The 10,051-nt window shown below is 42.7% G+C and overlaps 1 long non-coding RNA gene across 23 annotated transcripts in view; it reads right to left on the reverse strand.

Annotated features, from left to right (window-relative positions):
* The window catches only part of LOC114486223 (uncharacterized), a 57,852-nt gene that overhangs the window by 43,229 nt on the left and 4,572 nt on the right, over nucleotides 1–10,051 (reverse strand). For 16 of the 23 annotated variants that reach the window (XR_008617235.1, XR_008617249.1, XR_008617245.1 and 13 more), the window contains 2 exons: nucleotides 6,024–6,078; nucleotides 5,227–5,270 (listed from right to left, as the gene is read on the reverse strand). The exons of 3 other annotated variants lie outside the window; for them this stretch is intronic. This is a non-coding gene — a long non-coding RNA (uncharacterized lncRNA). Of the gene's footprint in view, nucleotides 1–5,226; nucleotides 5,271–6,023; nucleotides 6,305–10,051 lie in introns of all 23 variants that reach the window. 4 more of the 23 variants (XR_008617247.1, XR_008617240.1, XR_008617237.1 and 1 more) reach the window with 3 other exon arrangements.

Consider the following 10,051-nt stretch of genomic DNA (forward strand, 5'->3'; position numbering starts at 1 on the left):
GCTCGCCGCAACTAGAGAAAGCCCACGCACAGCAACGAAGACCCAACGCAGCCAAATAAATAAATAAAATAAAGAAAGAAAGAAAAAAAAAGGAAAGCCATTAAGAAAAGTTAAAAAAAAAAAAAAAAAAGAAAAGAAGACTGACTTCTGAGCCAAGCACTGCCCGGAAGACTCTCCTCTTACTCAAAAGCCTTTTCCTCCTGGGTTGTTTCCTGCCTCTCGCTGTAACTGTCTCCCTGGCAGAGGAACCACCCGCTCTGGTTCTCCGGGGCCAACTGACCTGGGGTTTTCTGTTTAACTACTCCATGCCTATCCCATGTGGGATATTACTCCCACTCTGAAGGCAAGGAGACTTGAGGCCGAAAGGAATTATGTAACTTGCCCCGGATCTTACAACTAGCAAATGGCAGAACAATGACATTAAAATCCAAGCTTTGGGCTTCCCTGGTGGCGCAGTGGTTGAGAGTCCGCCTGCCGATGCGGGGGACGCGGGTTCGTGCCCCGGTCCGGGAAGATCCCACATGCCGTGCAGCGGCTGGGCCCGTGAGCCACGGCCACTGAGCCTGTGCGTCCGGAGCCTGTGCTCCGCAAGGGGAGAGGCCACCACAATGAGGCCCGCGTACCACAAAAAAAAAAAAAAAAAAAAAAAAAAAAAAAAAATCCAATCTCTTCTTAGTTTGAATTGATGAGAATGCTGAGGGAGGCTACCACAATGAGGCCCGCCTACCACAAAAAAAAAAAAAAAAAAAAAAAAAAAAAAATCCAATCTTTATTCCACTATGCTAGATAGGCCAGGTAGTCTACTCTTTCTGTCTTTTACAAAGTGTTTGTAGCCGATTGTTTAATCAGTTACAAATCACCTAACTCCACTATCCTGTGGCCCACGTTTCTCTCTTTCCCTCAAGAAATTCATGAAATGCTTTGCTAAATGCCTTGAATTCTTTATGAAATGTGTGGTAACTCCATCAAAAAAAGAAATAAAATTAGTTCATACACCAAGTATTTTTTGATGACCTGCTATGTGCCAAACAAAGCCCTGTGTCTACCATGATTTATTCCTAATGAATCAGTATGGGATCCTAGTGATCAGTTCTTCCTCTTTTAGTAATTCACAAACTATTCCTTGAACATGCTATTCCAGAATCTAACCCAGGATGATCACTGAAGTATTAATAACTAAACTGTAGTTTGCAGAATTCAACTTTTTCACTTTTTTAGAAAATCAAACTATTCATGCATCCCCCCAAAACCTTTTTCATTCTCCCTGATACCTTAGAGAGATAACCAAAATGGTTTGGCTCCCTCATTTTTAACTTCTTTCCATTGCTGCAATAAATCTAATTGCAGAGTATACTTTATTCATATTTTGACTTTTATTTTTAATGGTAATGCTATTAAATTCTTTCAGCTGTTTCTGAGGCAGCTATACTGCCTGCCTGTTTCTCGCAGAGTCTGCCCAAAGGAGAAAAATCTCTGACCCCAGGGAAGCCTTACTCCTGGATCTGGGATTTATGTGTTTTATTGTATACAATCAACCTTCTGTGTGATTTTTCAGCAGAGGATCCTTTCACAGACTTGCTATCTTTAGCATTTTTTGGTTAGGGCTAACTGCAGTTGTTTTGTGGGAATGTTCTCATGATCTATTGCTGCATAACAAACCAACCCAAGACTTAGTGAATTGAAATAACAATTTATCATTGTTCCATGGGTTGACTGGGCTCAGCTGGGAAGTTCTCACTTAGGATCTCTCAACTGGTTGCAGTCAGAGTCTACTAGCACCAGGGTGGGCTTCATGGCTGTGACCTGTGCAGTCACACAGGACCCCATTCTTAGAAGGGCCTCATGCTTGGTTCAATGTCCTGTTGTTGCCATCTTGATTCTCTAAATACATTTTGAACAGGGAGCCCAGAATTTTCATTTTGCACTGGGCCTTACAAATTATGGAGCTGGTCCTGGCTGAGGCTGCAGTCATCTGAAGACTTGACTAGACTGGATATCCCAGATGCCTCACTCACAAGACTGCTAGCTGATGCTGGTTGTTGGCTGGGAGCTCCACTGAGGCTGTCACCTGAAATCCCCACACATGACTTCTCTCTGTGGCCTGAATTTCTCAGAGACAGTATCTCAAGAGTGAGGTGTCCAATAGATCCAGGCTGAAGCTGAAATACTTCTTGTGACTCAGCCTTGGAAAAACCAGAACATCACTTGCAACACACTTTGTTGGCCAAGCAAGTCATGAAGACCAGCCCAGACTCAAGGGCAAGTGCATTGGACTCCACCTCTTGATGGGGAGTTGGAAGATCACATGGCAGGAGAGCACGTGGCATGAGACATTGTTTTGTTCATCTTTGGAAAATACACTCTGCACAGGGCTATTTGGGGCACCCCGCTGCTTTGCCTTGAGTGCTCTGCCTCTTTCAGGCTTCCCTGAATGCTCTCTGCCTTGCTGGCAGGCATTCATGACCAAGTGTGGCTAGACAAGACAGCTTTGCGGGGGGGTATCCACCCTGGTTTTTGGTATCTGTCTAATATGATTAAAATGGGACTTGCTCAAAATCTCTTCAAAGTATGTGCTTGGGGGATGAGAGGTGTGCTTAAGGGGGGTTCTGATCTTGAGGTGGGGTAGGGGCTGCTAGGAGGAACTACTTTTTGAGGTTTTGCCACAGTTCACGTTGAGTAAAAATAACGAGCTTTTCTAGATTACATTGCTAAATCTTGCAGCTTTCAACTAAAAGGCCTTATAGTAGAGATGAAAGAAAAGAAGGTGTAGTGTTTGATAATCCTTGGACAAATCCCAATTCCACTACCTATTAGGTAGGGAAAACTGAGAGCTTCAGTTTCTTTATTTATAAAGTAGGACTATGATATTCCCTTAGGGGCTATTGTGATGATGAAGTAGGATAATATATTAGCTGCACAAATAGTTACTGTTATTAATAAGTATATCACTTGTTTTTGATTTAGGTTATTACCTTTTAGGTTCCCTTTGCCAAACTCATGGTTGAGTTATTAGACCTACCTAGATCCTCTGGGGTGACTTACTGGTGTAGACATAATGAAAACACCCTAAGAGTAGAATGGTCCTGCAGCCTCTGTATTAGAAATTGCTGGTTTCAGGCTTCCCTGGTGGCACAGTGGTTAAGAATCTGCCTGCCAATGCAAGGGACACAGGTTCGAGCCCTGGTCCGGGAAGATCCCACATGCCGCGGAGCAACTAAGCCCTTGTGCCACAACTACTGAGCCTGAACTCTAGAGCCCATGAGCCACAACTACTGAAGCCTGCGTGCCTAGAGCCCGTGCTCCGCCACAAGACAAGCCACCGCAATGAGAAGCCCGCACATTGCAACGAAGAGTAGCCCCCGCTCACCGCAGCTAGAGAAAGCCCGCGCACAGCAACGAAGACCCAACACAGACAAAAATAAATAAATAAAATTAATTAATTAATTAATTTTTAAAAAAGAAGTTGCTGGTTTCTACCTTTCAATGTTGAGGGCTGATGTTCTGTCAACTACTACTAGTAGTAGTGGGTAATTAACATTTACTGAGCAGAGTACTTAAATGTGTTAGGGGCTTTTGATTTAATTCTCACTCAATCCTCTGAGATGAGTACTGTTTTATCTCTGATATTATAGATGAAGAAATAGTAGGTTGGTGAGAATAAGCAATTTGTGCAAAATCATCCATGAGCTAAATAGTGGCCCAGGATCCAAACAGAGATCTCTCTAGCCCCAGGGCCTGTGTTTCACCATTGTGTTATATGGCCTCCCAGACAGATTAAAGCATTAACATATTTGAATCCTTTGCGTGTGACCTGAGATCTCAGGCTCTTTTTAGCAACTAATTTGGGAGCTTAAGACCCTAATATTTTACTATCAAGTCTGGTTGTGAGACCTTGTTGGAGAAGAGTTCCTAAAACCATCCAGGGCTTCCCTGGTGGCGCAGCGGTTGAGAGTCCTCCTGCCGATGCAGGGGACACGGGTTCGTGCCCCGGTCCGGGAAGATTCCACATGCCGCGGAGCATCTAGGCCCATGAGCCATGGCCGCTGAGCCTGCGCGTCCAGAGCCTGTGCTCCACAACGGGAGAGGCCACAGCAGTGAGAGGCCCGCGTACCGCAAAAAAAAAATAAAAATAAAAATAAAACCATCCAATTTTTAGGCTGTTGGTATAAATTTCCCTGGAGGATTATCTTGTGGTAGGCCAATCCCTTGTGCTTGTGGCTGGGTAGCTTTCAGCAAGGCCTCTCATCTGACATTTGGCATTTTTCCTGGCAGGCAGCCAAGGGGACTGAGTATTTCTCTGTTTTCTTTTACTTTCATTCTTAACCATTTCCTCTCAAAATAAACAAAAAAGAACCTGGGGATTTTACTAGTGGAAATGTATCTTAAAAAGCTGTTTGTGAGGGAAATTTTGTAGCTAGAGGGGAAAGGGGGGAAAAGGAGATTGAGGGAATGGAGGAAACAGAGCCCTTAAAATTATTAACAGAATTCAGAATTCCCTTGAGCTAGAAAGGTTCCATCTAATTTTAAAAGTTTAAATTCCTCAAAAGAGAGGTATTCTATAAGTATAAATATATGGTCAGGCACCTCTTAATGAGCTATGGAGAATATCTACGGTGATTATTCATTTGTGCTGTGTCCCCAACATTTCCCTTTAGCAAATGTTTACAATGACCTTCTCTTTCCTAACATTTAATTCCCAAACTTGATAAAAAGTAGCAGAATTGGCTTAAGTTTGGATGCTTTCTCTTCCCTCTTCCACTCATTTAGAAAGGTGTTAGCAGCTATTCATAAACCACTGAAATGATTATTTGGCTTTAGTGAACCTCCCCAAGAAAAAACTTTTTCCTCCTTTTTTTTTTTAGCGCTTAACTACATGCCTTGCTTTGTTTTAAGTGTTTTACAAGTATTAACTCATTGAATCCTCACAATCCTAAGAGATCTCTAACCATTACATCCCTATTTAACAGATAAGAAAACTGAGGCTTAGAGAGGTTAAGAACCAGGCCCCAGGTCAGTGGGGTGATGGTTTGATGGGAGGGCCTTTTTTTCACACAGTCCCAGGATCAAGACCAGGCTCTGCCACCTCCCAGCATGACTGGCCAACTCACAATTGCTTATACTGCCTGTAATATGTTTGAAGCTCTCACAGTATTTCAACCAATCCCAGTGAAATCTGACATTATTCCCATGAGAAATTAAGTGCATTCCAGTTCCTAATGGACTTACTTTCTATCTTCTCTCCTTAAATAGGCTATCAACTCCTTTTGCTCCTGTAGAGGTTGGAAAGGATTCTATTTATTCATTTCTTCACTTGACAGACACTCACACACAGGCAGTATGGCATAGCGTCAGAGTGCGGACATTGCAACCAGACTACTTTGTCTGAATTGTGGCTTTGCCATTTACTTGCTCAAGGTCACACAGCTTGTTAGTGAATCTTTCTGTGCCTCAGGTCTCTTACGTAAAATGGGTTAATGATTACACTGACCTCACACAATTATTATGAATTTAAAATGAGTTAATCTATATTAAATGCTTAGTACTGTGCATGGCACAAGTAAATGCTCAATAAGCACAAAGTATCATTGAACAGCTACTTAGGAAATAGAAGTATGCCAGGCACTGCAAATAAAAGCACTTGAAATCTAGTGAGAAATATAGGGCACATTCCGTCAATAGATCCACTCATGTGCTAAGCACCAGGCATTGGGGGGGATAACAGCTAAACAAAACACCCCCACCGCAAATATTTACAAATTACTAGAAGAGGTAAATAGACAAATAATGACAGTGCAATGTAATAAGTACTGCAAATAGAGTAGAAATGAGTTATATTAGAGCATAAGAGGGGGTAGGGGTGCATGACATTTGAAGGTTGGAGGAGGCTTCTTACAGGAAGTGAACTGAAGGTTAAGACCTGATGGATGAGAAGGAATTTGCCACATATTACTAGAACAGGATGCAAACTGTAAGGCGTATGAAGAGCATGGAGCACGTACATGGGATAGAGTGAGTAGTTTTACCTGGCTTAAGGAATCGGGTGCATGGGGGGCGGGAGGCAGGAAGAAGGTGAGGAGGCTGGAAAGAAGATACCACCAGATTATTAAAGGCCTTCAGGGCTTTGCTGAGGACTTTGGACTTTATCCTGTAAGTAACAGGGAGCCATGAAAAGCTGTCAAGTCTCGGAGTAATATGATCAGATAATCCAGACCTGATGAGATTTGAAGTCAGCGCCACAGTGATACTCCTAGAGAGATATGAAGGCCTGCGCTGCAGTGCTGGCCATGGGGATGGAGAAGAAGAGCTATTTGGGAGATAATACAAAGAATTGTTAAGAGTGTGATGACTGATTAGAACAGAATGGAAGGGCAGAATATCCTACATTGCCCTCAAAAGTAATATCCTTCTAGCTATGATGGGTACTTAGTTGGAAAAGTTTGAGGAGTACAGGTGGCATAATGGAAAGAACATGAATTTTTGGAGCTGGATGCAACTGAATTCAAATCTAGTCTCTACCATTTGTTGGTTTCATGTTTAGTGTAGATAACAATCTGACCTCAAAGTCTGTTATATAATAACATAAGCATGTAAAACACCTAGTACAGTGCCGGGCACATAGTACGCATGATCATTGTATTCTGGGATTATAAAATAAGACACAATCAGAGGTTCATGCCAGACAGCAGTGGTCCTTAGTCTTTTGAATGTCTTACTATTCATTAAAAAACAAAAAACTTGACTGAGATACCATCACATACCATCAATTCACCCATTTAAAGTTTACAATTTAATGTTTCTAGTATATTCAGAGTCGTACAACCATCACCACAAGCTAATTTTGGAACTTTTTTTTTTTTTGGCCACACTGAGTGTGCTGTGGGATCTCAGCTGTATGACCAGGTATTGAACCTGGGCCATGGCAGTGAAAGAGCTGAATCCTAACCACTAGACCATCGGGGAACTCCCAGATTTTTGAACATTTCAATCACCCCTAAGAGAAACTCCACACCCATTAGCAGTCACTGCCCATTCGTCCCCAAGCCCCTCCACGGGTGTAGGCTGCCACTATGAATCTGCTTTCTGTTTCTACAGATTTGCTCTTAAATTCTTAAAAAGATCTTATGAAAGCAAGGTCTATTCTGGGAATATGCAAAATTTTGTATGCAATTTCTAGGAAAGCAGAGGCCCCAGCTTAAATTTAAAAGGAATACCCTTAACAAACTCAAACCCAATATCTACAAAGTTGGCACTAGAGGAAGAAACTCCCTGTGGTGATAGTGGGTAGCAAGGCCTTGTAGCCCTCACTCCTGTGTCTCTGCCTAACTTGAGATCTCTGCACACACACAATTTGCTCCAAAATTTCTACACATAATCTCCACATGTGAATGTCAGCCACAAGGATCCATCTCCTTTATCCTCACCATTTGTTTCTTCTAGGAGCAGCAGAAACCTAAGAGATTCCAGCCAACAATCAAGAGTAGTGTCTCTGAAGATTGGTTTAAGCTATTGTGATAATGGCTCCTATTCATTCAGTGCTTATTATGTCTGAGCATTGCACTTATAATTAACTCTTCTGATTTTTCAATTTTAGGGATACCACCTGCACATGTACTATTTCAGTTTTTTGGTAGTTCCTGGTAAATAATACGATATCACCATGAAGAAACCTTCTGCCAACAATCTTTGTTTGGTACTATTACCTCTAACCTACTTCACAGAAGCCAAGAACAGTCAGAGTACGGAGAGGGAACTTTTAGTGAAAAAAAGCAATGTTTGAGCTCCTATTGGATCAATAAGAACGCCTTTGCGCTCTCAATGCCTAAAATATGAGGTTAAAACTTCAAGAATGTGTTGACCTGGCTTCTTTCAGAATAACAAATGAGAATTTTGATTACAGAATATTTTTTAAAGATTTATTATTAGGCTCCCCTGATGGCGCAGTGGTTGAGTCCGCCTGCCGATGCAGGGGACACGGGTTTGTGCCCCGGTCCAGGAGGATCCCACATGCCACGGAGCGGCTAGGCCCGTGAGCCATGGCCGCTGAGCCTGCGTGTCCGGAGCCTGTGCTCCACAACGGGAGAGGCCACAACAGTGAGAGGCCCACGTACCGCAAAAAAAAAAAAAAAAAAAAAAAGATTTATTATTTATTTATTAAAAAAAAAAAATTTATTATTTATTTATTTATTTTTAGCTGCATCAGGTCTTAGTTGCGGCACACGGGATCTTTGCTGAGGCAATGCAAGATCTTTCGTTGTGGCACGGGCTTCTCTCTAGTTGTGGCGTGTGGGTTTTCTCTTCCCTAGTTGTGGCACGCTGGCTCCAGGGCACGTGGGCTCTGTAGTTGTGGCACACGGGCTCTGTAGTTTGCGGCAAGCAGCCTATCTAGTTGAGGCACGCGAGCTCAGTAGTTATGGCACGTGGGCTTAGTTGCCCCACGGCACGTGGATCTTAGTTCCCTGACCAGGGATGGAACCCGCGTCCCCCTGCAATGTAAGGCTGATTCTTTACCACTGGATCACCAGGGAAGTCCCCAGAATATTTTATATTGTAAGCTTTATTACCATGTTAGTTTCTTCTTCTTTTTAAAAATTTATTTATTTTTATTTTTGGCTGTGTTGGGTCTTTGTTGCTGCATGCGTGTTTTCTCTAGTTGTGGTGAGCAGGGGCTAATCTTCGTTGCAGTGTGGAGGCTTCTCATTGCGGTTGCTTCTCTTGTTGCAGAGCACGGGCTCTTGGCGTGCGGGCTCAGTAGTTGTGTCTCGTGGGCTCTAGAGCTCAGGCTCAGTAGTTGTGGCGCATGGGCTTAGTTTCTCTGCGGCATGTGGGATCTTCCCAGACCAGGGCTCGAACCCGTGTCCCCTGCATTGGCAGGCTGATTCTTAACGACTGTGCCACCAGGGAAGCCCAAGGGATTCTTCTTGGCAGAGAAAAGTAGAAGCAGTTTGAAAGCACATACAGACTAAATTACCTTTGTATTCACTGTAAGATCTGTCTTCCAATTCACCACTCCAACCTCATGCTCATCTGGCTACACACTAAGAGATTTTTGGTTTGGCTTTTGTTTTTTGTCTTGGAATCTACAAGCTCCTTCCTACTTCACGTTCTCTTGCTTGCTGTTTCCTCAGCTTTTTCTTAAAGTCTTTGCAAGGCTGGTTTCTTCTCATTGTTCAGGCCTTAGCTCAGAGGGCTTTCTGACCATACAATCGAAAACAGTTGTCCCTTCCTCACATTATGCTCTCATAGTAGGTACCATTCTCTGAAAATGATGTCAGTGACATATTTATTTATTTGTTTATTCTTTGCTTCTTTCCACCAGCGTGTAAACTCCACGAAGATCAGGGCCTTGCCTGTTTTGTTCACCACAGAATCCTTAGGACTCAGAGCAGTGCTTGCCACACAGGTGGATGTTCAATAAATAGTTGTTGAATTAAATGTTTATTATCAAAATGAATAAATAGTATTAAGGGTGAAATATATTTTCTGTTTTCAAAGGGGTTTATACAGATGCGTTTGGAACTTCATTGGAGGTATTTAAACCTAAAAACTTGCTATTTATTGTAATGTCCAAAATAAAATGTTTTTAAAATAGTAAGATGAAAAATAACCACCTTTTTTTCCCTTCTAAAATTTTCTTTGGGTTTGACATATTCAAAATTAATTTAAATTAAAAGGAAGGGGAATACATGGAACGAAAAAATTAGTTTTAAATGGATTATAGGCCTAAATGTAAGAGCCAATACTATTTTAAAAATCTATAAAACTTTTAGAAGAAAACATAGGAGTAAATCTTTGTGATTTTGGGTTAGGCAAAGGCTTGTTAGACATGACAACAAAAGCACAAGTGACCAAAGAAAAATAGATAAATTGGACTTCATCACAAAAGACCACATCAGGGCTTCCCTGGTGGCGCAGTGGTTGAGAGTCCGCCTGCCGATGCAGGGGACGCGGGTTCGTGCCCCGGTCCGGGAGGATCCCACGTGCCGCGGAGCGGCTGGGCCCGTGAGCCGTGGCCGCTGAGCCTGCGCGTCCGGAGCCTGTGCTCCGCAACGGG

This window comes from Physeter macrocephalus, chromosome 4 (genome assembly GCF_002837175.3).
Source record: "Physeter macrocephalus isolate SW-GA chromosome 4, ASM283717v5, whole genome shotgun sequence".
Lineage (NCBI taxonomy): Eukaryota > Metazoa > Chordata > Mammalia > Artiodactyla > Physeteridae > Physeter > Physeter macrocephalus.